General features: G+C 36.5%; 2 long non-coding RNA genes across 2 annotated transcripts; one reads left to right on the top strand and one right to left on the bottom strand.

Moving 5' to 3' along the window:
* On the bottom strand, positions 1–3,434 carry LOC115928706. The gene is made up of 2 exons (XR_004066192.1): positions 2,393–3,434; positions 1–885 (listed from the first exon to the last, which is right to left on the bottom strand). It is a non-coding gene; the product is annotated as an uncharacterized LOC115928706 (long non-coding RNA).
* Positions 3,435–18,380: 14,946 nt separating this feature from the next.
* Positions 18,381–24,825, top strand: LOC115928729. Its single transcript, XR_004066205.1, has 2 exons — positions 18,381–18,766; positions 22,994–24,825. It is a non-coding gene; the product is annotated as an uncharacterized LOC115928729 (long non-coding RNA).

The following is a 24,825-nucleotide window of genomic DNA, read 5'->3' as shown; positions in this document are numbered from 1 at the left end:
TTTGACCATGTGTTTCTCAACAAGTGTATTCCCCAACTCAAATCCTTTGTCTTCTCATTTTGCTGACTCTACCAAACTTTCATTCCCGCCTAAGATACCATTTCCAGCATGGGTCAAAAACAAACACATTCTATCTCTAACACTTCTCAACATAGCATTTGGGTATAGCATATACTCTATCTACACTGTGTGCGTGTAATGCATTGCAGTGGATGGTCAAGCTTGGGGGGAGAGGGGATTAAGAACTCTGATAAGAAGTTGTGTTCACATTGCACGCACTGCCATAACCTAATAACACACTAATATTATACACATGGTGCGTCCACACTCACTCATACCATAATACTGAAAATTAAAGATAATCTGGACTTGAACCACTCATTTCGCTACTAAAACTGTATCTAACTCGAACTAGAATATATAACAATGTGCTTTGGCATAATGCATAGTAAATGGCACATGTCCTTGGCTAAGAATATATATATACACATGAATATCGAGCAAAAGACAAATATACTGACTGTCTGACAGTAATAAAGTATATTCTCTTCTCAAAACTTACTTAAAATGTTGTCTAAATCAAACAACATAATCATCAATCTCACACACACGATAATACTTTCCTATCATCTCTACAAGTGATTACTATGTTCATCAATGACATTATCTCTCCCCACATGGCATCTCTTCCCACATGGCATTTCTTATATTTCCTCTCATAGTCCACATGTCATATAATCCAACAAGTCATTGGCAAAGATCATTAATATCTCTTTTTACACAGTAATACAAGATATGTGAATAGTGAAGCTAATAGTTTAGAAATGCACATATTATGAACAACAAGAATATAACACAATTGAATAATATAAGATTCTTTCTTACCTATTAAAGGAAGACAAAATAAGAAGGTGTTGACTGAGATGCGTGGCAAAAACAAAGTGAGAAGCCACTCCAGGTATCCCAGCTGGTGTGTTTAGGTTGGTTGTGGGTGAGGCCACTCTCGCAGGAGGGGGTACCTAATTAACTAAGAGGAGGGACTATATGGGGGCTAGAAATATACTTGTGTCATACATACATAGTCAAAGATATACAAAAAATAGGGGGGGGGGGGGGTATTCTGTGGGGCTCCACACCTTCCCCTCCAAAAATAAATGTCTCCTGGACATTTCAACTTTCAAACATTTACATCAATAATTCATGATTATAGTATAACATTTTTAACGTTCATATAGTTCTTGTTCAATGTCGTCATGAACTTAGGACAGATCAGGGGGGTGAGACTTATCACCAAAGTCCATGAGAGTCTATGTCCTTGCAACGCTGACAGATCATCGTGCTCCAATTCTTCTGCGAAATACATGTAGTACATCGAGTTCATATATACACTTGTTGCAACTTGTTATAGCGAAACCTAATAGGTACTTGAAGCTTCAGAATTACATATCATAATATCGTATCAGAATTACGTGGCTTTTTCTTCCATACAAATAAACTTTGCGAAACATTAACCCATTCTACGGGCGCGCCTGACATACGGTGAAGGTTTCTTGGGAAGCTCGCGACTCATCCCGAAGACTTTATCACAAAGATCAATTGATCACTATCGAGTGTCATCGCTTGTTTCCTTATATTACACCACAATTCATGAAACGATTTACAACTTGTTTCATCTTACTACTTCTCATTACTCGTATTTCTGGTTTACTAAACAGCTAGCACATGATTCTAAATAACGATGCATCTAATGTAAAACAAAATATTAAAAACAAAAAAGAATCCGTTTGAGGCCTTCCTCGCGGGTCGAATGATTGACTCGCTCGCTGGAAAAATTTAGCTGGTCTTCTGTCATCTGACGCTGGTAGTGGGTTGGTTGCTGGTGGGCTACTGGCGTCTGTATCTGTAATGGCCTTTGATGGGTGTAGGATGGTGGGTCATACCGGTACTGGAACGGTGCTGGGGGCTGGGCTGTTGAGGATGGCGGCTTGGAGTACCCCTGGACATCCTTGACTCCACTCACTGCTCCGCCATCTATTTCCTCCCAGTAAGGGTGAAGCTTCCCTTGGCCACCTGGAGGGGCCAGACTTCGCACCAGAACCATATCTCCTTGCTGTAGCACCCTGCTGCATACTGCACGCTCGTAGTAGCCTTTTCTCCTCTCTGCAGCTTGTCCCATTCTCTCTGATGCTGAGCCAACCTCATTTCCAATCAGGGATGGTCTTCTCCGACTCTCTGACTATTCTGGTCCTTTTTATCGTTACATCACTGCTTCTTCGATTATCCAACTGTTCGTGTCATAGGACGACACATCGTCCTCGTGTCTCTTCGACGATGGCCGTCCTGGCAAGGTCGCCAAATTTGTAGCGCCCACACCCCGAGGGAGGGGGCATACCTTTGAAAGGAAGACAAAATAGAATAGATGTTGACTAGGATGAATGGCAAAACAAAGTCTTTATTACTTAATCTTCTACAATAACAGTCTTTTCTTACAATAACATATATACGATCAAATGGCATAACATTAACAATACTCTTCAAGTATTAAACACAAATAAATCTACCTGTTCGCAAACTTCGCATACATTGAATTCATTAGCTCTCAGTGTTCTCTTACTATATCACTAGGAACATCATCTGGTTAGTTTCATTACTTTACTATCTCTAAACGAAACTATCCTTACTTCCATGCTTTATGTAAAAGTGCAACTCTTCATCGATCTCATAATCATAACTTGGCTACTAATAAATAACTTAACCCTTATCAAATGTCTATAACATTGCGGTATCAGTCAATCTACTTTAGCTTCTAATCATATAACTCTTCACTTAGCGTCTCTTTCAAGAAATCACATATATAGACCTAATACAAGAATGTTGGCATAATCATCCCTATAATACTGCCTAATAAGCTTTCTACTCTTTACGCTCCAAGACTGAGGATCCACTGTACACATAGACCCTTAGAATGCAATTCTACTCTCAGTCTTCACTAATCCCTAAATTCACAAGTTACTTCTTGTCTCAGGACTTCACATTAATACTGAATAAACTTATAACTCTTCCTTAACTATAGCTCATGTATTTTCCAATAGTCATCTGCATCACTTTGATCTAATACTATCTTTTTCAGCGAGATTACTGAACTTGAAAAGATACATCTTCAACAACTTATATCCTAAACTCCTTACAATATTCACAGAACTGGCAAATAGTCTTAGTCTGCAGTCTGTACTAATAGCTCTAACAAACTTACAACCAATATTACGAATTCTTCTTACTGTATAATCTCATCTTCACATACAGTTCATATTCTAATTCTAAACAACAACCAATAGTTTTACTAAATACATGTATATTCATTTCATGGTTATATACAAAGCAAAGTGAGAGTGAAAGAGAAAGGGTGAACCATACAGAGAGAGAGAGAGAGAGAGAGAGAGAAAGAGAGGGAGAGAATATAAAGAGAGAGGGGGGGGGGGGGGGGAAAGAGAGGGAGATATATATATATATATATATATATAGAGAGAGAGAGAGAGTAATTCCCAATAACATTTAACCTGAATTATCATTCCTAACAATATAATACAATGAATTCCAGACAGTGATTATGCAAGTCTTTAACTACAATATTTCATCAACCCATCCATCACTAGCTAACTATTACACAATTTGACCATGTGTTTCTCAACAAGTGTATTCCCCAACTCAAATCCTTTGTCTTCTCATTTTGCTGACTCTACCAAACTTTCATTCCCGCCTAAGATACCATTTCCAGCATGGGTCAAAAACAAACACATTCTATCTCTAACACTTCTCAACATAGCATTTGGGTATAGCATATACTCTATCTACACTGTGTGCGTGTAATGCATTGCAGTGGATGGTCAAGCTTGGGGGGAGAGGGGATTAAGAACTCTGATAAGAAGTTGTGTTCACATTGCACGCACTGCCATAACCTAATAACACACTAATATTATACACATGGTGCGTCCACACTCACTCATACCATAATACTGAAAATTAAAGATAATCTGGACTTGAACCACTCATTTCGCTACTAAAACTGTATCTAACTCGAACTAGAATATATAACAATGTGCTTTGGCATAATGCATAGTAAATGGCACATGTCCTTGGCTAAGAATATATATATACACATGAATATCGAGCAAAAGACAAATATACTGACTGTCTGACAGTAATAAAGTATATTCTCTTCTCAAAACTTACTTAAAATGTTGTCTAAATCAAACAACATAATCATCAATCTCACACACACGATAATACTTTCCTATCATCTCTACAAGTGATTACTATGTTCATCAATGACATTATCTCTCCCCACATGGCATCTCTTCCCACATGGCATTTCTTATATTTCCTCTCATAGTCCACATGTCATATAATCCAACAAGTCATTGGCAAAGATCATTAATATCTCTTTTTACACAGTAATACAAGATATGTGAATAGTGAAGCTAATAGTTTAGAAATGCACATATTATGAACAACAAGAATATAACACAATTGAATAATATAAGATTCTTTCTTACCTATTAAAGGAAGACAAAATAAGAAGGTGTTGACTGAGATGCGTGGCAAAAACAAAGTGAGAAGCCACTCCAGGTATCCCAGCTGGTGTGTTTAGGTTGGTTGTGGGTGAGGCCACTCTCGCAGGAGGGGGTACCTAATTAACTAAGAGGAGGGACTATATGGGGGCTAGAAATATACTTGTGTCATACATACATAGTCAAAGATATACAAAAAATAGGGGGGGGGGGGGGTATTCTGTGGGGCTCCACACAGAGACAAGAGAATCATTTAGTAACATTACTTTCATTGTTGGCAGACTCATTCACGATTCACAGCAAGAAAAGTAAACAGAAGGATAATTCATGAGAAAAGCGAGAACATCCCTGTGTTAAAAAAATCATGGAGTGCAAAAGGGTGGCAAACCTTTGGCAGCTTCTTTATGAGTCCTGGCTTTGAATAGATGCAGAATGGCAGATTATCTAAATACCGTAGTAGGATGTATAGGTCTGAGAAAGATGCAGATACAATGCAGCAGTGGGTGGCACGTCTGCATGATTTTTTGATTTCTAGATGATTATCACTTGTGTGATAAAAGAATTTGTTTTTCCCCCATAGATCCATTTAAGAAAGCATCAGCTAGAAAACCTCAATTTTGTACCTCAATGGGCAAAATTTCAAATAGAATTACAACTCATTGAGCCATGAATATGCTTTGAGAATATGAATGTTTGTTGTATTGAGAGACAGAGGGAGATTAACTCATAGTTTTGAATAGAGGTAATGTCCAAATAGCTCACAACAAGCAGTTTTAGGGATTAATTGCTTGTTGAGAACCATTTGGACATTACATGCACCTCTGGTGGCCAAATATTACTGGGGGAGATGGTCGGGGGCTTAAATACCCAAATTTAAACCATAAATGAACATCATTAGAAAGCTATAGAATCTATTGAAAGTAAGAGGAAGAATGGATGTCAACAGAGGCTCTTTTGGTACAATACTCTTAATACCTCATGATGAATTGATCAATTTGTATTCATTTTCCTGTGCTCCCAGTGTCTTCTTTTCTCCTACATTTTGAGATTCTGCTTGACCACCCAGGTAGTTTTTGCCTTTTTTATTCTCTCACAGTTTTCTTGTTTTCTCCTTCTTTCCCCGTCTACCCCCTCTCTCTATCTCTTTCTTTCTTTCTTTTTTTTTTCTTTCTCCCATCTCCCATCTCCCATCTCCCCCTCTCTTTTATTCTCTCCCATCTTCCCAATCTCTTTCTCTTCTCTCCTTTTCCTCTCTCTCTTTCTCTCTCTTTCTCTCTCTCCCTCTCTGCACGTACTACCCCTCCCCTTCCCTTCCTCTCTCCTTCATGCATTTTCTGGCTGCACAAACTATATTCATAATTTTTTTTAATCAGGCTTTATTTCCAGATTATAAACTTTCTGAGTAGTTGTTTCACATCAAGTCTACCCCCCCCCCCCTGGCATGCAGCAAATGTTAGCATCCAATTGGTTATGAGGAATAGCAAGTGTGAAGTTGGGAACGTAATAAAAGTATGAATACATCAAATGTTCATGTATTTCTGAACATTTTTTTGTCTGTTTATGTCACCTAACATGGCTATTTTTTCTAATAAACAAATACACAATAATAGTCACAAGTGCACATCCCAATATTTTGATAAAAGAATGGGCTAAAGATTCACTAATATTTTTCTACATTTGATGATATATTAATTTCTCTCTAAATCCCTTCAAAATCTGTGTACACATTTGACTCTCTGCCCTATGGCATCTGTCTTTCTATCTTCTTCCTTCTCTCAAACTCTCAAACTCTATGTCTTTCTCCTTTCCCCTCTCCCCCTCTATCTCTCTATCTTTCTTGTTATGTCTCTCCAAATCTATTTCTATGTCTCTGTGTCTGTCATTTGCACGCACATATGCTCTTTTTTCTTTCTTATTTTGTTTGTTTGTCTTCTCTACTCCATAAGGACTAGTTATTTTGATTTTTCTAAAAGTTTCCTCCATCCCCCTTATTAATAGTCTTTTCAGTTCATGACAGTTGCCGGAACTTTAAGATTAAGAGTTTAAGACTCCTTATATTTGGAAAGGAATCAAGATATACTCAAAACATATTAGTTCTGTGAAGGATTTTTTGGTGTGAATTATGTGGCTTTGTTCCTGTCATGAATCATATAATTCAATAGAAGAAAGATTGAATAACATAGGCTATGTTCACTCAGATCTGTCATAGTTTTAAACTTTAAGTTTGTAAAACTTTGAAGTTATAAACAACTATCCACTGACAACAATGAGAGTTCCCACATTCCTGATATGAGCGTTCAAAATGAACTACAAGCCAGGAAAAGCAGTCATATTACCTACAAGCTGGTGTAATCTCATAGTTGATTATGTTTACACTACATTGCTCATAACTTTGAGTGAGGACCCCTTGTTGCTTAATAACGCGTCAACCTTAAAATCTGTCGTGGTTTGCAATTTCCAATTAATTTAAAGTTTCATAACCAGGAGTACGTCCACGCGGTCCCTAACAACAAAATAACTTTTAAGTTTAAAACAACAACCCTAAAAAATGTTATTTAACACACTGTCATGTGAACCTCTCACTATTGTAATTAGTGTTGTCACTGGATTGTCTCATGAAATGATTGAAAACAGAGGTATTTTGATAAAATACATGGTTTCAATTGATAATAATTGTTCTTTTTCTATTTTTATTTTGGGCTGGGGGTGTTGGTGGGGGTGGATTTTAGTAATTTGTTATAAAGTGATGTGCACTTTTGGTAATCTTCCCCCACCCCTCCCCCCCCCCAAAAAAAAATAAAAATATATATATATATATAAACAAAAATTCTCTCACAGTTTCTTGTTTCCGCCTTCTTCCCCCATCTACCCCTCTCTCTCTTTTTATTTCTTTCTTTCTTTTTCTTGTTCCCCATCTCCCCCTCTATTTTATTCTCTCCCATCTTTCCAATCTCTCTTTCTCCTCTCTCACACAATAAATGCATGGTAGTAATCATTAGTTACACCCTGGGCCTAAATTTTCTCCCAGAGCAGAATAATATTTAAAATTAGTTAAAAAGTAGTTTAGATCATGGTCATGACTAATTGACTATATAATACATGTAAGCTACCTTTCATTTCCTTTTCTATGTCAATTATCTACATTGTTTCGGAAAGTGATTTTGGAATTTATCTACATGTATGTCTAGAAGATGAATGTGATCACACAGTACTTCTTAACGATTGTGACCCTTTGCATTATTTGACATGAAATCTTATGTTTTTTAGTCTTTGTCCTTCAGATTGTCTGCTCAGAGCAATAAGGTCATTACCAGTACGTCTTAGCTAACACCCTTCGTGCTCTCAGCAGACAATGATCATTTAAGAGCTATCTTTGATTCTCTGATCCATCTGGGGTTAAAGGTAATACAAAGTTTTGGTATGGGGTCATGAATTTGGTTCAGATGAACATATTGGAAGCATACGATTCTACAATACTTCAGTGATCGTTGTCGCGGTTGAAATTGATTCTAAAGGGATGAAATTGTAAATAATAAACTATTTATGTTGTATAGCGCCCTCTCAAGACTGATATTACTTTAGCTCAATGTTTCTTGACTACAATCATCTAATTTGCTATTCCCGTTTGGAAATTATATATCAGAACTGCATATTCTGAGATTTTCATGGTCGCAGCTACCATGGAATGGCCTTAGGCACTATTTGAAATATTTGAAATTTAGCAGGGGCAATGGTAAATTTTTGATTATTTAATTTCTCGAAAGCAGAAGTGTTTTAGGGGCTAAATTTTCTAGTACTTATAATACATCCACAGGGGTATCAAAATATATCAAAATTGTAAAGAATTACTATCCATCCAATCTTCAAAATTTCCCAAAACTTTGCATTACCTTTAAGCAATGAAACAAAAAGAGACAGCTTGACCACCCTCCAGTCATTTGGACGTATCCTGCTTTACAACTAACCCCTGTGGAAACTCAATTAACACCATGATGTCCAACCAAGCCAACATGTTTTTAAGAATATATTCAGATCTATTCTAGGAACCTAATGATTTTGTTTTGTATGTCTCTGTTTTAATTAATGCTTGTGACTGTTAATTTCCGGCTGTCACATGCTATGTTGGTGTGTTTTCATTATACAACTTACGATTGGGCAAAATATTGACACCCCTGTTTCCACTATCCTCTGAAATGCAAGTCGGAGAATTAGATTTTGTATTAAATGAGTATTATATTCCTTTCATTACTGGTTGTCAACGTATGATCAGATGGAGTGATGATGAGGGTTGTAGGATACTTGCTACTGCAGCAATTGCTCCTCATTATTTTCCTGCACTAGTTAACCAAATTCCTGACTTCAACCCTGGTCATAGTACTGTACCTTAATCTCACCCTAACCCTAACCATAACTTAAAACTCAATTGCAACCCTAGCCCTACCCTAAGCCTAAACCTAACTTAGAACCCAATTGCAACCCTAGCTAGCCCTACCCTAAGCCTAAACCTAACTTAGAACCCAAATGCAACCCTAACCCTATATCTTTGACAAAATAAAGCCTGGAGTCATTATCAGTAAAAATTCTTAATATCTTGGACTTCAGATAAACAGTGATTATAGATCTACAGCAATAGGATGATCAACTAATCATGGTAATATCATCAGCAAGATTTGTCTCATTCTCCACCCCTTGCTGTTGTAGGTCCCCAGATTGCCTAAACTTTTGTAAAAGAATTGTTTGTACCACCATGAAATCAGTTGTTGGCCATTTTAAACTTTTCTAAAATATCCAAAATAAATTTAATCCTATTGAAGGCTAATGAAAACACAGCTACTGTCATACATGTATTTCACAATGACTGATAACATATGCAAGACAAATACCATTTATAGGAAGCCAGACCCACAGGCAACTTACCACTGGAAATAAGTTCCTTCCTCATTTACCATGTAAGTTTATTCTAAACAGACATATGTTGAGATTAATTTGTTCCTCCCTACGTTATTGACCAATTCCCACAGCCAAATTTGCGTCACTGTTCTTTGTTCTGTTGATAGTTTTGTTTTTATCTGACTGCTAAGAAAGCAAATGTGTCAGCAACCAGGGGATTAAAGACTATACGTTCTATCTGAGGGACGCTGTAATGATGCTCAACACCTTTCCAAATGACACTAGCGCATCGACTTGGTTTCAAACCGGGAATCCCCCCTCCCTAGTTATGAGGCCACTGCTCTACCACTGAGCCATCAATCCTATGCAAAGTACTATGAATACCTGCTAAACAAGACAAGCTCAAAGAATCATTAATGTAAACAAAATTGGTATGAAATGATGAACCGTAATGTAAGTTGGAAATTGTGATAGGCAGTATCGTCATATTCTAACAACCACAATGAGATTCTATTAGACTGTTCGGGCAATAACAATTTTTTCTTCTTCTTGCTTTCAAGTTTCTACCATATAAGGAAATGATCATGCATGATACATGTATGAACTATGGGAAATGTTCTTTACAGAGATTCAGGTGCAGTAAATGGTACATGAATTGTTTTTAATTCCTGGAAATGCTTGTTTTATTGAATTGCTCTTCCAGGTGTTTTTTTTTTTAAAAGCAAATATTGCATTTTCATACCAACATATTTTCTATTCAATTCTTCTCACCACCAACATATTTTCTATTCAATTCTTCTCACCACCAGCGATCTCAAATTATGTAAGCTATATTTGACATTACAGCCCAGATTTCCATGAATCTGAGCTTATACACTACTAGGAGTGCAAGAAGTACATGTAGGTCAGGCTATGACTTTTCTTCCTAAAATGGATACATTTTTGGCACATTTTCTTCAGAGTAAATGAGATCCGGAAAGAAAAATAACAAGATATGGCATTTCAATCAAGGATACAAATAGTATTAACCTTGTAACTGGAAAAAAGTGTAAAATAGGAGTAAAATTCTTTTGAAACTTTTACCCCTAAAAATGGGTCTGGGTCAAGTAGGAAAAGTATTTTGTCTCATTTTTTGTCTGTTCCAACACTCTATACTCCAGAATCAACACATGTCGATGTCATATCTGTCATCATATTCATTCATTCTTGTTATAACTGAGTGTCAGTCCCACACCCCCACATTGGTGTGGTAAACATGTCCAGACTGTTATATCTGGAAGCTATGTATGCAATGGAGTGGCGTGCCAGTCATAATATTGCCTTTGAACTAGTTTCAAGGGTTTCCAGAGAACCAGACCTTGGTAACCATGGTAATGCATCATAAGCAGGTTCACTTTACCTTTTTTTAGGAGGATGTCTTTTCTGGCAATAGAAAAATTCATTTCATGATGTTAATTTGTCAGTAATACCCTCCTCTATGAATATGTTTAGGTTAATTAAAGAACAGTTGTAATGAGAGATGGCAGTACTACGTATGGAAAACGCTCAGAAAACCTTTTATGAAATGTTATACTTTCTGTGAAACTGCATTTTCCATCAAATTCTTATGTTCTAAATAAGTATTAAAACAAGGACAAAATGTACCCCATTCTCTCTAACCCCATAATAATTTTGATCCTGAATTCATATATGATTTATTTTGTAGAGACAGTTATTTAGTTTGATACAATTTCATATATACCGGTATACACGTTTTATACCATAACTATATAATGTGAATTAATCCATGCAAGTAAAATTTAAGCACACACAAAGAGCTCTATATCTTTCTGTTATTGCTTTCCCATGTTTCATGGATTGCTAAGAATAGAGAAATATTTAATTTTACTGTTTCACAGGATTATACAATGGATATACCAGACCAATGTCTGAAAAGTGAAGTGTTGAAAGCCAAATGCAGAATTAGTACCATATTTCTGTCTGTGCCATGAAACAACTGCTTTTTATTCCACATTCCGTCCCATGTCTATGGTTTGGAGAATAAATTGTTAGTACAGGTATGAGTTTAAAAACAAAATTGCCTGTAAGAAAATCATATGATGTGTCTGTTTATTTATTTCTTCATTTATTTATTTATTTATCTATTTATTACAAATTTCATTAATTAATTTATTCATTAATTCATTCATCCATTCATGTCTCCAATGCAGGGAGGTGTAATCCCTCCTGGCCAAACTAGTGTGGTGGGGCTTTAAGATCATGCCCTGCCCCTAGATCATCAATGTATCATAAGTATAGTTAACACATTGCAGACCTTTGATCAAGTGTTGGTACAAAAGGTTATCACTTCAGCAAATAAGGATTACTAAACATTGTTTCCGATTAAACAGACCAGCCCACATATCAATAGTAATCTGATTTTCTGGTGAATTATTTAAGTAGACCTTAAAGGTACTAACTCTTAAAGGGGAAGTCCACCCTGAAATTAAGTTAGTTTTAATAGGAGTAGAAAAATGAGAGAAACAAGTCAGTGAAAGTTTGAGCAAATTCCGATTAAAAATAAGGAAGTTAGGATTTTTGAAGTTGTGATCAATCAAACACAAATTGGCAACTCTATGACGTATCATGCGAGCTCAACTTCCATTTGCTCAGTACTAAAAAAATCTAAAATTTTCATTTTCCCTCAAGAAAAATTTCAACCATACATGCATCCTAAATATAATAATTGCAAATATGTTTCTATACTCCCCCTGCAAGGAACAAATATATATTCCGTCATCAATAACGAAGAAAACATGATTTTATGGAATATTATGCACAAAGCAAATGAAGGAGAGCTCGTATAATAAGTCACAGATTTACCAATTTGTATTTGATTGATCACAACTCCAATAATTCATAACTTTCTTATTTTCATTCAGAATTTGCTCAAACTTTCACTCACCTGATTTTCTTATTATTCTGCCTCTATCGAAACAAACTTATTTTGGGGGTGGACTTTCCCTTTAAAGAGAGGTTAAGAAATAAGTTCTATCAAAACGTTGTAGTCCTTTTCTTTGATGTTTCCTTTAATGTTCTCGATGCGTACTTCAATTACAAATGTCAAGATTCAATCTTTTTCAAAAGATTGAATGTTTAGTATGGTAGTCTTAATAGGAGTATAAATGACTATGTTTAAGTGTGTGAAAGTACTTAATGTTCTCTTCTGATATTGTAAAACATCCTAGTCAAATATTTGAAGTGGAATTTTAAAAATTAAGAAGCTTCCACTGTAATGTCTATTTCTGTTGCACTTACATATTTATTGAGCAATGTCTTTTGTTTGAGATAGTCAGATTGAGAAAAATACAAATACCGGTATGTCTTATCTTTCAGAAAAATACAAAAAACTTTTTTTTTCTTCGGGGGAGGGGGGGGGGGGTTGATAATCACAAATCAGTGAGTTTGGCACCACAGAATGTGTTTTAAAAAAAATAATATCAGTAGAATGTTTATTTTAATCTTTTTAAAAGGCAGGTTCAACTACATGACAATCCTGTCTCATCTCCTGTCCCCAACTTCTATTTACCTGCATCATGTGATGTGCACTGAAACAAGCATGAGAAGGAAAGTTTTGATGGTTGTGTCTCTACCAGACACCCCCTCCAGTGATCCTTATTTCTAGGAAATGGGAGCTGAAAAGTACAGATAGCACTTTTCATCTCTCTCACATTCTAAACTAAATCCCCTTGCTTAAATTCCAATACATGACCGATTATAATGGAAAGGGCCGAATGCTCAAAATATACTCAAATTTGCATCTACTACTGAACGAGACTCCCCCAAGTTCTTTGTTGGGGTAACATGGTAATTAAAAGTATGAAGTTAAAAGTCAACTACACCTGGGTCAGGATTGGAAAAAGCAGATTAGCATGTGTAGCCATAAGATATTAAGGCCTGTCTTCGGTTGCGTTTATCGACCAAATTTTTGGCTAGAATCAGGTTTCTCAAACGTCTTTCAGGCAAATTTAGAAGGGGATAAACGCAAAGCCTTTTTTAAAGGGCTTTAGATATGGGCATATCTAAAGACGCAAAAAGGTGTGTTTTGAATGTGACATACAGCCAGAATCATGTTTCTGAGAGATCGATAAACGCAAAGCTGTTTTGAACCTCACATACGAATAGGAATTCCCAGGCTAGTTTCCGGTTCGGAGAAACTGTCTGCTTCCCGGGTCAAACGGCGCTGAGCAGCTGCAAAGAGACCAGGCCTTTATTTTGAATCGTGAAGAGACGATAAACGCGACATCCCGCAAATCACGATCGTATAGTGGGGTACGATATGTACATATCAAGTGGCAAGCCCCGATAAACGTGCCCTTCATCATCTTGAGATTGCCAAATAACCCGCTAATTAAACTTTCCCGAAATCAAATTATCCAGCTATTTAACGACTTCATCAGCCTGCAGTTGCAATTAGCGTATATTTTGTTGAGATAGTCATCCCAAGATATCGTGGGCTATAGTTTGCAAAATATCCCACTATTTGTCCGGTGCGTCTTCACCAGCCCGAAGACTCGCGCTATGCGCAAACACTGAGCAAAATATATCTTAGCTAATTTCTCAAGGTCCAGTTTCAAGGTAGAGTCTCCAGCTGATGAAGACGTGATTTGTAACTTCGGGCTTATTTCCCAAATCAGAAATAATGAGCTATTTGGCAATCTTGAGCTGATGAGGACATACCTTTTGTGTCATGCCAGGGCTGGAACATCCATTGCTGAATGTTTAAAGCACTCAACTCCACTACAACACCCCTGCAGGTCTGGTAGTAGGTGGTTTCCCCTGCCCTATACCCTCCCTCCCTCCTTCCTATTCTGTGGACCGGTGTAGGGCTGGTGGTAGGTGTGGTGCAGATGGGCTTTTCTCCACCCCTTCCCCATCCTACCCTTACCTACCCTCTTTGCCTGGCCTCCAAATCAGATAGACACCCCCCCACACACACACACACACACCCACACCACTCACACTCTCCTTCTTGCTCTGTTTGGTACTGTGTGGGTCATTAAACTATGTAAGGTCAAGAAACTAAGAAAGGATGACTTCTCTTCATTGCCAGTCAAACACACCAATCCCTCGCTTATTCTAATAAGAAAGATGGGCAAGGATGAAGAATTAACAAAAGAAACCTTTTAGGAAAGATTGAAGTTTTTATTTCAATTTAAACTCTTGGAGGTATGAAACCTGTAAAGTGTTCAAGTTGTATGGGGAGTAGAACAAACGTGTGCACTGTCTCCCTCCTTGGATAGAATAGGTTCTTGTGAGCTCTATGGCCTCTTATTCTCATCCTGGAGAAAGAGTCAAGCAAGAAGAGAAGAGGAGAATAGAAGATGAATAAATAAGACATTGATAAGATATAAAATGACCTTTAAGACTGATCAATAGAGGTTCCAGGTCTTAAGAATGGCTCAGTTGTGTTTAAAACGTTAATATATTAACTTTTCTTTTGCTGTCTTATTCTGGAATACAATGGATCTCCTTTTGAGCATGTAAATTATATGTCATCAATTTTCCTTCTCTTTGTATTATTTCCTTTATGTGATGGGTAACTGTGCTTCTCTCTGTATTTCAGTTGAATTGGCAAATAAATTGACGATTGAAAATGTTCTTATTCACTTAGACTTCTTCTAATTACATTCCTTCTCTTAGATTATTTGCATCTTTAGAGCTGCTCAGGATAATGTTGGCAAGACATTGGTATCATACTTTGGATACCCCCCCCCCCCACCACCACCTATTTTCCCTTTTTTTTCTCTTTGAATTTCCTTAGATTTTGCTGATATAGAGTATAGCACGATACATGTACATATAATGGCAAGCTGTTTTTCATTTTTTCTTGTCTGTATTATAATGGAAATTCAAAATATTTTACAGAAGACAGTGAATAAAATCGTGGCCAGGGATATAAATTTATACAAGTTATAGGCATATGTAAAAACCAATTGTTTAAGTGATGTACATGTATGCTAATTTAAACCCCTATGTATCAGTCGTGCAAATAAGTTTCACAGAGGCTGATTTGAGAAATATCACCTCAATATTTCATATGGGTATTTAAAATCAGAAATCATGGGCCAACCTTTCAAATATTTGTTACATCTCTGTTTTTTTCATTCAAGTGACTCTTTGTATTCATTATAATATCCTTTTCCCTATTGTAACAGAATATTGAAATATATTAAATACATATTATATTCCTTCCAATACAATATCTTATGGCGTAAAAAGATGTTGAATGCTTTACAATGCCCTTTTCTTAACTCGTAGATCAGAAGTCAGAAGTTTGTGGTAGGTCCTCTTTTTGGAATGAAAGGCTATTCCACCCATTATAATGCTCATTGAATAATGAAGAATGAGAGAAGACAAAGCTTTGAATAGATGTTTGAGATGGCTTTTCTTCTTTGAAGAATAAGAGAAGACAAAGCTTTGAATAGATGTTTGAGATGGCTTTTCATCTTTCCTTTGACGTATCAGAAGGGGGGTATTTTGGTACACCTTCCTTTCTTACCTCTTACAGGAGAAAGGGACTTTGAAGAATACCTCCAAATCACATATTGAGGGGTCAGTGACACAAAGACATAACTCCATTTTGGCCATTTTGAGAAAAAGTGGTTTATGTGTCACTGAGCGGGCCTTAATGAGTTCAGTCTATGTTTCACTAGCCATTGACTTCAATAGGATGTTGGGAGGAGTTAAGTCTTTGTGTTTTCTGGAAAGCCTGCATTTTTCTGAACTTTTTGATATCAAATACTCATTTTGGCAAACTATGGAGTTACGTCTTTGTGTGACTGAACCCTTGATATCACACTCCACTGTGTCAATAATGGATGAAGCAACTTGGAATAGAAATCTTATTGACCTATTGAAGTCATCAGTTTGCAAAAAGAACAGACAAGATCCACCAGATTTGAGGACAATCGTTGTCTTTGTGGAGTAACAATGAAGATGAGAAGAAAAGAGGCTTTTGAGTTGCTTGAGTGTAAACCAAAAAAATCACACATTGAATGGATACTTAAAGGCAGCACTGTGTAATTTAGTTGAATGCAATGATTAGAAAGGTTTCTACGGCTTTGTATTTGTATTGTGTGAGTTGATGAATGAGATACACTCTTCATTGAGTAATTTATTTGTCCTTTCTCTTCAGACTTGTAAAGCAGGGATAATGAGGAGGTGGTAAGGCTTCAAAATGCTTGTGGAACACACAGTCAAACGAAAGCTCTGTGATACCTTTTAGTAAGGTTAAAGGATTGCCCTTGGGTATTCTCTGGTGCTCTTTAATCAATTCTTTATCAGCCCATAAAATCAAGTTATTGATCAATTCCTAGATAGACTCTTTGATCAATTCTGTGATGGACTCTTTAAACAATTGCACTTGATCAACTCCTTGAATGACTTCTTTTTCCCCTCCTTGATCAATTCCCTGATTGATTCTTTTGTTCACTTCTTGATTGAGTCATGGACCAATTCTTAGATCAATTCTTCAACCTACTCCGTGATCCACTCCTCCATTGACTCATTGATCAACTCCTCGACCTGCTCTGTGATTGACTCCTTAAAACTCCCTCAGTCAACAACTTCATCACCTCTCTGATCGGCCCCTCAAGCATCCCAATCAACTACTTAATTTAGTCCATTGTTAATAACTTAATCCCGGTTCTTCATTGTCTCTTTGATCAACCCCTTTATTAGAATCCTTGATCGACTCCTTAATCAACTCTTTCTACTTCTACATCTTCTACTGTTTGATCAGCACCTTGATGAGATTGCTGATCAGCCCTGCCTGCTATCTACCCATTGAAACTCTAATCAACCTGTTGATCAAGTCCTCTATCCGCTTTTCGATTGTAACCTCTAGATATAAACTCCATCTGTTCATTCACAGAAATAGATGAAAGCCTTCCTCTGGTTGATATTGGTGGAGTGTCCTGGTAGTCTGACAAAGTGGTTTAAGGCCTTGCAATTCTGTACAAGGAGATAGATACTTTGGTGTAATTTTCTGTAATATTTTGTTCTTTCCTCACAACAATAGGGATTATTTGAGAAATAGTGAAAAAACAAAGGTGGGTCATTCTATGTTGATTAATTACTTGTTCAATATTAGAATTCCAGTAACCTTTAAAGGCTCATTTATCCAAACTCTTTCTAATCTATCAAGAATTTTGCAGCGTTTGCTTCATATCATCTTGAAGTCGTAGTAGTAGACCGAGGATATATCCAAATGTTATTTGATAGGTCTTTGAAAGCTGCATGTTGTGTATCTCAGATGCCCCCGATGTCACCGAAGATGAATGTTGTCACTGAAAGAACTAAGCAGAACATTTATGATATGGGGTCAAGTTAAAAATGTGCAATTGCTTCCAGATATTTGTGTATTGTCGCAGTTTTTTTAGAACTAGAAATGATCCTCTCAGACAGAATTGTAATTGATGAGAGAGGAGGGGATGGGGGGGAGGGAGGGGTAGACGGGGATGGGGAGGGAGGGAGGGGTAGAGGGGGATGGGGAGGGAGGGAGGGGTGAAAGACGGGGATGGGGAGGGAGGGAGGGGTGAAAGGGAAGAGACAGGTTGAGGGGGTCAGAGAAGGAGGTGTTGTAATGCATTTATAATTTCAGAATTCTGCGTACCCATGGGCGGGGGGGGGGGGGGGGGGGGGCTGTTGGCTCTCCCCATATTTTATATTCTATAACTTTCTTTTAGCAAAATTGTTTCCTGCACCATTTTCTTTTCTTCTTTCCCTTTTTTGTAAAATCTTGTATTCCTAAGTGCTTAATTAATAAAGCAACATGTATCTTTTCTTTCTTTCTTCTTTTCTTCACAGTGTTTGTCAATGTACAAGTGACCATTTATTTAAAATAAAACTTGGAGCATGAGTTGGTGAGCAAAGGAAGTCAAGATGTTCGATATAGTCCAGGGTCTGGCCTATTTAATTTTGATCTCCACCACACCAAAGCAACGCAACCTCCCCCACTTACTTGCTGCCAGCCAAAGATGGCGTGATCATTATATTAGGACGCCCGGCGCTTATAGGCTGGGCTTGTGAGCGTATATATGGGTTTGTTGATTATCCATATTCGGCGGGTTGAATCAATTGTAGGGAATATAATATAAAGAACCGGCCAGATTCTGGACTATGTTCGATGTAGTCCTACATCTTCATGAAGGTTACCCTGTACAATGATAAAGTTAAGATTGTTTGTTTCTCACCATGCAGGTAGTCTGAATTGTGCTGCCTTTACAGCTGGTATCATAGAGGCTATACTCAACGGATGTAATTTTGTAAGTATGAAAAAAAAATACAAAAATACAGAGCATGATTTAATTATAATAACATTCTGTTCTTGTATAGCGCATATCACATTATATAACGTCCCTATGCGCTGTCAAAGAGCTTTGGAAATGATTACCCTACCTTTAGCTACGGCAGCCATTATCAGCGCACAGTCCAGACTCCATTTCAAGGAATAATCCGACCAGGTACCCATTTACCTCACCTGGGTTGAGTGTGGCAAATGTAGATTAATCTCTTGCCACAGGACTTTAGTGCCGCGGCGAGACTCGAATCGCAGACCTTGTGATCCACAAAGTCAGGTGACATATCCACTCGACCATAACACCCCTACTAGCTTAGGAATAGTTCATACAAGATTTGAAAGGGGGGGGGGGATCCTATATTCCTACAACTGAAAAGTTTTATGAAAAGTTTGAGCTTAGTTCGGGGACATTATGTATGAACATGGCTACAAAAAAATCTGGACAAGCCACTATTATTTCAGCCTTTTGGGTAAAAGCTACGCACATAGATTGCCAATTGTCCAGAATAAATTGCAATTTTTCAGAATGTTTTGTCAGAACAAGTAGAATAGGCACAATTTAACTAGGAGCCAATTGCATCAGTCTTCCTATGTGTAACTTAAAAGTAGGGTAAAGCACAAAAGTAGATATGAACTAAGCTGAAGTCATCAATTCTCACCACAAGTGATTAAAGCATTGATTTACAACCCACACAACACCCACAGAGCTATAAAACAGTGCTACTAAAGTGCAATTCTTTCTGACATAAATTTACTTTCTCACAAATTGTTCTACTATTTTGAAATATTTACTTCCAACAAAATGTCTGTAGAGGAAGGATCATACAATGTGTTCACCTTGACCATAGCAAAACATTTGTGAGTGAAATTGTGAGTGCGTTAAATTAATAAACAAAAAGAACAGTAAAATCTGCTATGATTTCTGACTTAAAGATAAAGTTGAGTTCTGGTCATGCGACTGCATTGTGAAAGAAATTGTCTAATAGCAATTGGGAAGGTTGCTCATGTAGCAGATAAATATCTGTGTATACTGTGAGCATTTTGGAATCATCAAAAAAAGAAGAAATTGACCCAGACTTGCTAAAAGTCATGTCCACTGTACACCTACATGTGTATATATATGGGACTACACAAACATGTGGCATGAAAGTGTGTTCCACAACCATTAGCTGCTACTTGTCATATCTCTAATATGAGGGCATTTGAAGACCAATTCTTTTCAGGGGACACTTTTTCCATGATACTCCTCCACACTGACATATAAAGAACGAAAAAGCTCAAAAATATTTGTCCTTTTTTTCCACACCTCAATATTCCCTTTAAGTGTAAAGGACATGAAGTGCCATATCGCAGGAGGTCAGACATTTATCTTTTACTTTCATAATGTAGAAACTCGTAAGGACTATCAGGGGAGTTCTAAACCTTGCAACATGCATTTTCTTTTGAAACAATGAAACGTTTTTGATAGACTATGTGATCTGAAACATTACTGAATCGTTTAGTTTTGACATTTATGATTTCATTTGAAGGAATCTGATGTGACACATAAATTAACACCTGTGGATGAAGGACAATCTTTCACTCTATCTTTTTCATTCTGGGGGGTGTTTCACAAAGATCCTAAGTTGAACTTATCTCTAAGTTGGACTTAACAATTATGGAAAGCCGTTAGCATCCTTGAAAATATCATGTAAACGTTAGTTTAAAAGGCATAAAATAATTATTCAAATCTTTCATATTTTCTATTATCATGGGAGATTTCATGTTCTTGATGTGGAATTCATGATAAGTCTAAAATACTTGAATTTTTGCTTTTGCAAATATGTCATTGTAATGCTACAATGGCTCTCCATAATATTAAAGTCCATTTTAGAGTTAAGTTCGACTTTGAATCTTTGTGAAACACCCCCCCCCCCCCAGGCTCTATATTTATTTTGATAAACATTCCTATCTCAGTGGTCCAATTTGACACGTCATTTTGTTTTTTGAACTCAATAAAATATTTTCAACTTTCCTCATCCCCTTTTCCATCATTGAGATTTTGCCAAAACTTAATCAAGCAATTGTCGTTTCACATTGAATGTTTAGAAAATTGTGGGGTTAAGTGTTGAAGATTAATTTACTAGATTTGGCAAAGAAATGCCCCCTATGGCTAGCTAAAAAGGCAAATTTTTTATTAAATGTGTACATGTACTTACATTTTAAATTATAATATTTACATGTAGGTGCAGAAATTAAACCCATCGCCCAGGAACTGAATGGTTTCAATATAAGCCTAGGTGAAGGAAAGAATTCCCTAGTCGACGTATTAAAAACAATCATTTAAATTGTTTGTGTTAAAGCTTGAATGTGAATGAGAAAAGTCAATGACCATGACTAGGTTAACTTTACACTGTCATTTATCTGGATGCAAGATGGCGCTATTCAAATACTGTCTTTTCCAAAATTGAAGTAAGTTATCATTACATGTGAATTGCTGTTAGGCCTGTAATGGCCCTAGTAAGATCAACATGTACTTAGTAATCAAAGCTGATGAATTTAAGTGTCTGCTCAGAAAGAAAAATAGCAGCAATATTTGCATGACTGTAATTTACCATTTATTTAGAAATTACCAGATAATTGAATGGGTACTAGGACCACTGACATGTAGGCCTATAGGTGTTTTAGTTGAAATCTGAGAACAATGAGCTGGAGGTGAGAAGGTAGTGGATTCAAAAGCCCAAGCACACCAGCAGTGCTAGTGGTATTTTACAAAATATTAATCTGCATTTCTTTTGATCTAGGTGATGTGAAGTTGGTACCTTTGAGGATTTATTTCTTGAAATGTGCTCTGTGCACAGGACAGCCCATAGAGATGATTTCAACAGAGAGTATGATTGCTTCTATGCAAAGAAAAAAAAAAAAAAAAAATATTGGTACATGTACTTGCTTCATTTATTTTATAGAAATCAATTCAATTAAATTTTTTTGATATATATCATGATAAAATAATACTGACCATTGTAATGATATCATTTTACATGTATGAATCTCACTCCGAGGGAGATGCTCTGTATAGCGATATTTGTAAAAACAACTTGAAAATAATACCAATTTATATTACTTTATTGTCCGATTGTGATTGAATGTACATACCTGAATAACATTCTAATATACAAGGTCAAAAAGGTTAACACTGCTCGCAGGCAAAACGGATCATACTTCAAAGTCATATTTTCTTAAAACATTTTTGTGTCAAATTGTGACATTCATGTATTGCAGTAGAGCTGACTAATCATAACACTTTGGAATAATGAAACCCTTTCCCTCAGGCTCTCCCAATAGTTTATATTACCGGTAGGTTCATTATAGGCCTGTCATCATCAGCTCGAGTTTGCCAAATAAGCGCAGCTCGAAACTGCGTCTTCACCAGACCGATACGCTCATCACGAACTAGCTCGGACGGGCGCAAATTAACCCACTACTTCCAAAATAGCAGGATATTTTGGAAACAAGACCAAGATTTCTTGGGATATTTTCTCCACCAAATATCCTGCTAATTGTAACTGCATGCTGATGAATTAATTTGCGATCAGGATAATTAAGATAGATGAAGACAGGCCTATTGTGTAGGAGGATCTTGGTATTCAAGCCTACAAACATCAGGCAGTCTGCCAGTGCAGGGACTAGACTTAAGTTAATTGCCTCTATGTTTTATAGGTGACATTACGTTTCAATCTTGTTATCATTGAAAATCAAAAGGTGCTTATGAATATTTATCTGACCTTCTCTGTTTTAAACATGTTAAAATAGTCCAAACAATATAACAAAAGTTTAGCCCCCAAAGTGGTAGATTATATGAAAGGAATATACACGTATACCACTGTGAGATAATATGGAACAGATATGGAGAGGCCATTTGTTAATATATTCAAAATGTAATATCTTTTCGTTCATCAAATACAAAGTGATGATGTATAATATACAGGCACCTGTAGAGAGTCATATCTTTCAATGGTGAGATATGCAGATTGAGCCATATTATGTGTTGTTAGGTGAGACAGCAAGAAGTTAATTTCATTCTCTTTCCCTCCCTCTCCCCTGTCTCCTCTCGCCCCCACCCTTCTCTCTCCCCCCTCTCACCTCACCTATCTCTCCCCTCTCTCTCTGCTCTCCTCTTTCTTTCTCTGTTTGTCTTTGTCTTCTGCTACAGCCTGCAAAGGTGACAGCTCATTGGCATAAAGGAACCACATATATGATCAAGTTTGAAGACTCTGTCATTGCTAGAGACAAATCACTGGAACAACGCTAGTCCATCCAAGAACGAGAACTACAAGTATTTACCATGAACTTTCCAGGAGCATCCTATAAAGTGGAGCTATTCAACATTCACAGACTACTCCTCTCCTTGATGGTGGTTGCAGTATATTTCAGACAACAATTAATTGGCTCTTTTGACAGTTGTCTTTGGGTGCAAGGAAAGGATTAATGATAGACAATGATGATTTACCAAGAACGGATACAAATGATAGACGAAGAGGAACTCAACATCTATGGTATTGAGTGGTTGCATGCATCCCAAGATAGATTAATTTAGGATATTGGCAGCAACAGCAGCAGCAGCAGTAGCCATCTCTATTCAATGGAAATGCATAAAGGGTATATGGAAAAGGCCAGGTTCATATCAAAGCATATTGAATTGATTGAATTAAATTCATTTAAAAAGTTTATTTAAATGTATTAAAAAGAGAACATCACATGCAGCTCAAGGCTGATATTGTATGTTTCAGAAAGTAAGCAGATATTAATAATATAATAGTACGGCCATCAACTACAGGAGCAATATCACAACAAAACAATAGTAGGAGGGTATGGCATCAAATAACTGACTGAGAAAATGAGAGAGCTTTATTTCAAGTTTTGTACTGTAGAAAGATACATTTTTAAGGTATGAAACCATCAATTTGATCCACTCACAGAAGTTTTCTAAGTTTCTAATTTCTATTACTAGTTATTTGTGGAACAATTTTGTTTATTAATTATGTCGATGAAATGCTGTTGAAAAGGTTGAGCTTGTGAGGGGAAGAGAATTAGCTTATGATATATCTACAATGCATATTGGTGGAAATATATTTTGCAGTAAAGATTTTGTAAATGGTGTTATGGAAAATACCATGTTTAATTAATAATTCTAGTTTTAGACAATGGGGAGAACATTTATATTTGGATTACATAAAAATAGGATATAATGTAATTTTACAAAATTTAAACAAAAATGAGGTCCTTTCGATTTCTTCTGCTTCTCAGAACAGTTACTGGTGATTAGATCTAAAGCACATTATGATTGCTGCTATCATTATTATCATCATTATCATTGTGAGTGACCTAGCGATATAATAAAGTGCAATATAAGTCCCCATGTTATTGTAGAGCTTAAACTTTTTTATGTAAATGTAAGTGCACTTTGTTTAAGATGCCATTTCATGTTTGAAATTATAATTATAGCATAGTTACCCCATCCTACATGAAAAAAACATGTTTCTTTTATCAACATGTACCACATAGTGATTGCATGATTATAAAATCTGCCATAACATGCAAATACTTTATTGTAGATTTGTCACTGTAATCAGATGGCTATACAAAAAATGATATAAAGCTCCCTTTGTTATAATGATTGTGATGTTTTGGGGAAGTTATGATGTTGATAATCCCTATGTAATTAGTTGAATATTATAATAGACAATATTTGTTAGTAATTGATGGTAGGTGGTCAAGTTCACTTTAAAAGTTAGAATTGGCTATGGCTGTAATAGTGTCATATTGTCTGTTTAGAGCCGGAAGGATGTTAACTCTTGTATTTACTAAGATAGAGCTTACACCCTTATGACTCTTAGAAGAGGATACCAGCTTTAGTTAGAGGATTTTTGTAATGTTTGTTTTATTGAAAATATAATGTCAATAAATGTCATGTATTTATGTCTGTGACGTTGAAACATGAATGTATAACTTTTATGCTTTAATAAATGACTATACAAAACAGAA

The sequence above is a fragment of the Strongylocentrotus purpuratus genome, unplaced genomic scaffold (assembly GCF_000002235.5).
Source record: "Strongylocentrotus purpuratus isolate Spur 01 unplaced genomic scaffold, Spur_5.0 spur5_scaffold_3, whole genome shotgun sequence".
NCBI lineage: Eukaryota > Metazoa > Echinodermata > Echinoidea > Camarodonta > Strongylocentrotidae > Strongylocentrotus > Strongylocentrotus purpuratus.
The sequence above is the reverse complement of the archived record's forward strand: the minus strand, read 5'-3'. Positions and strand labels throughout refer to the sequence as shown.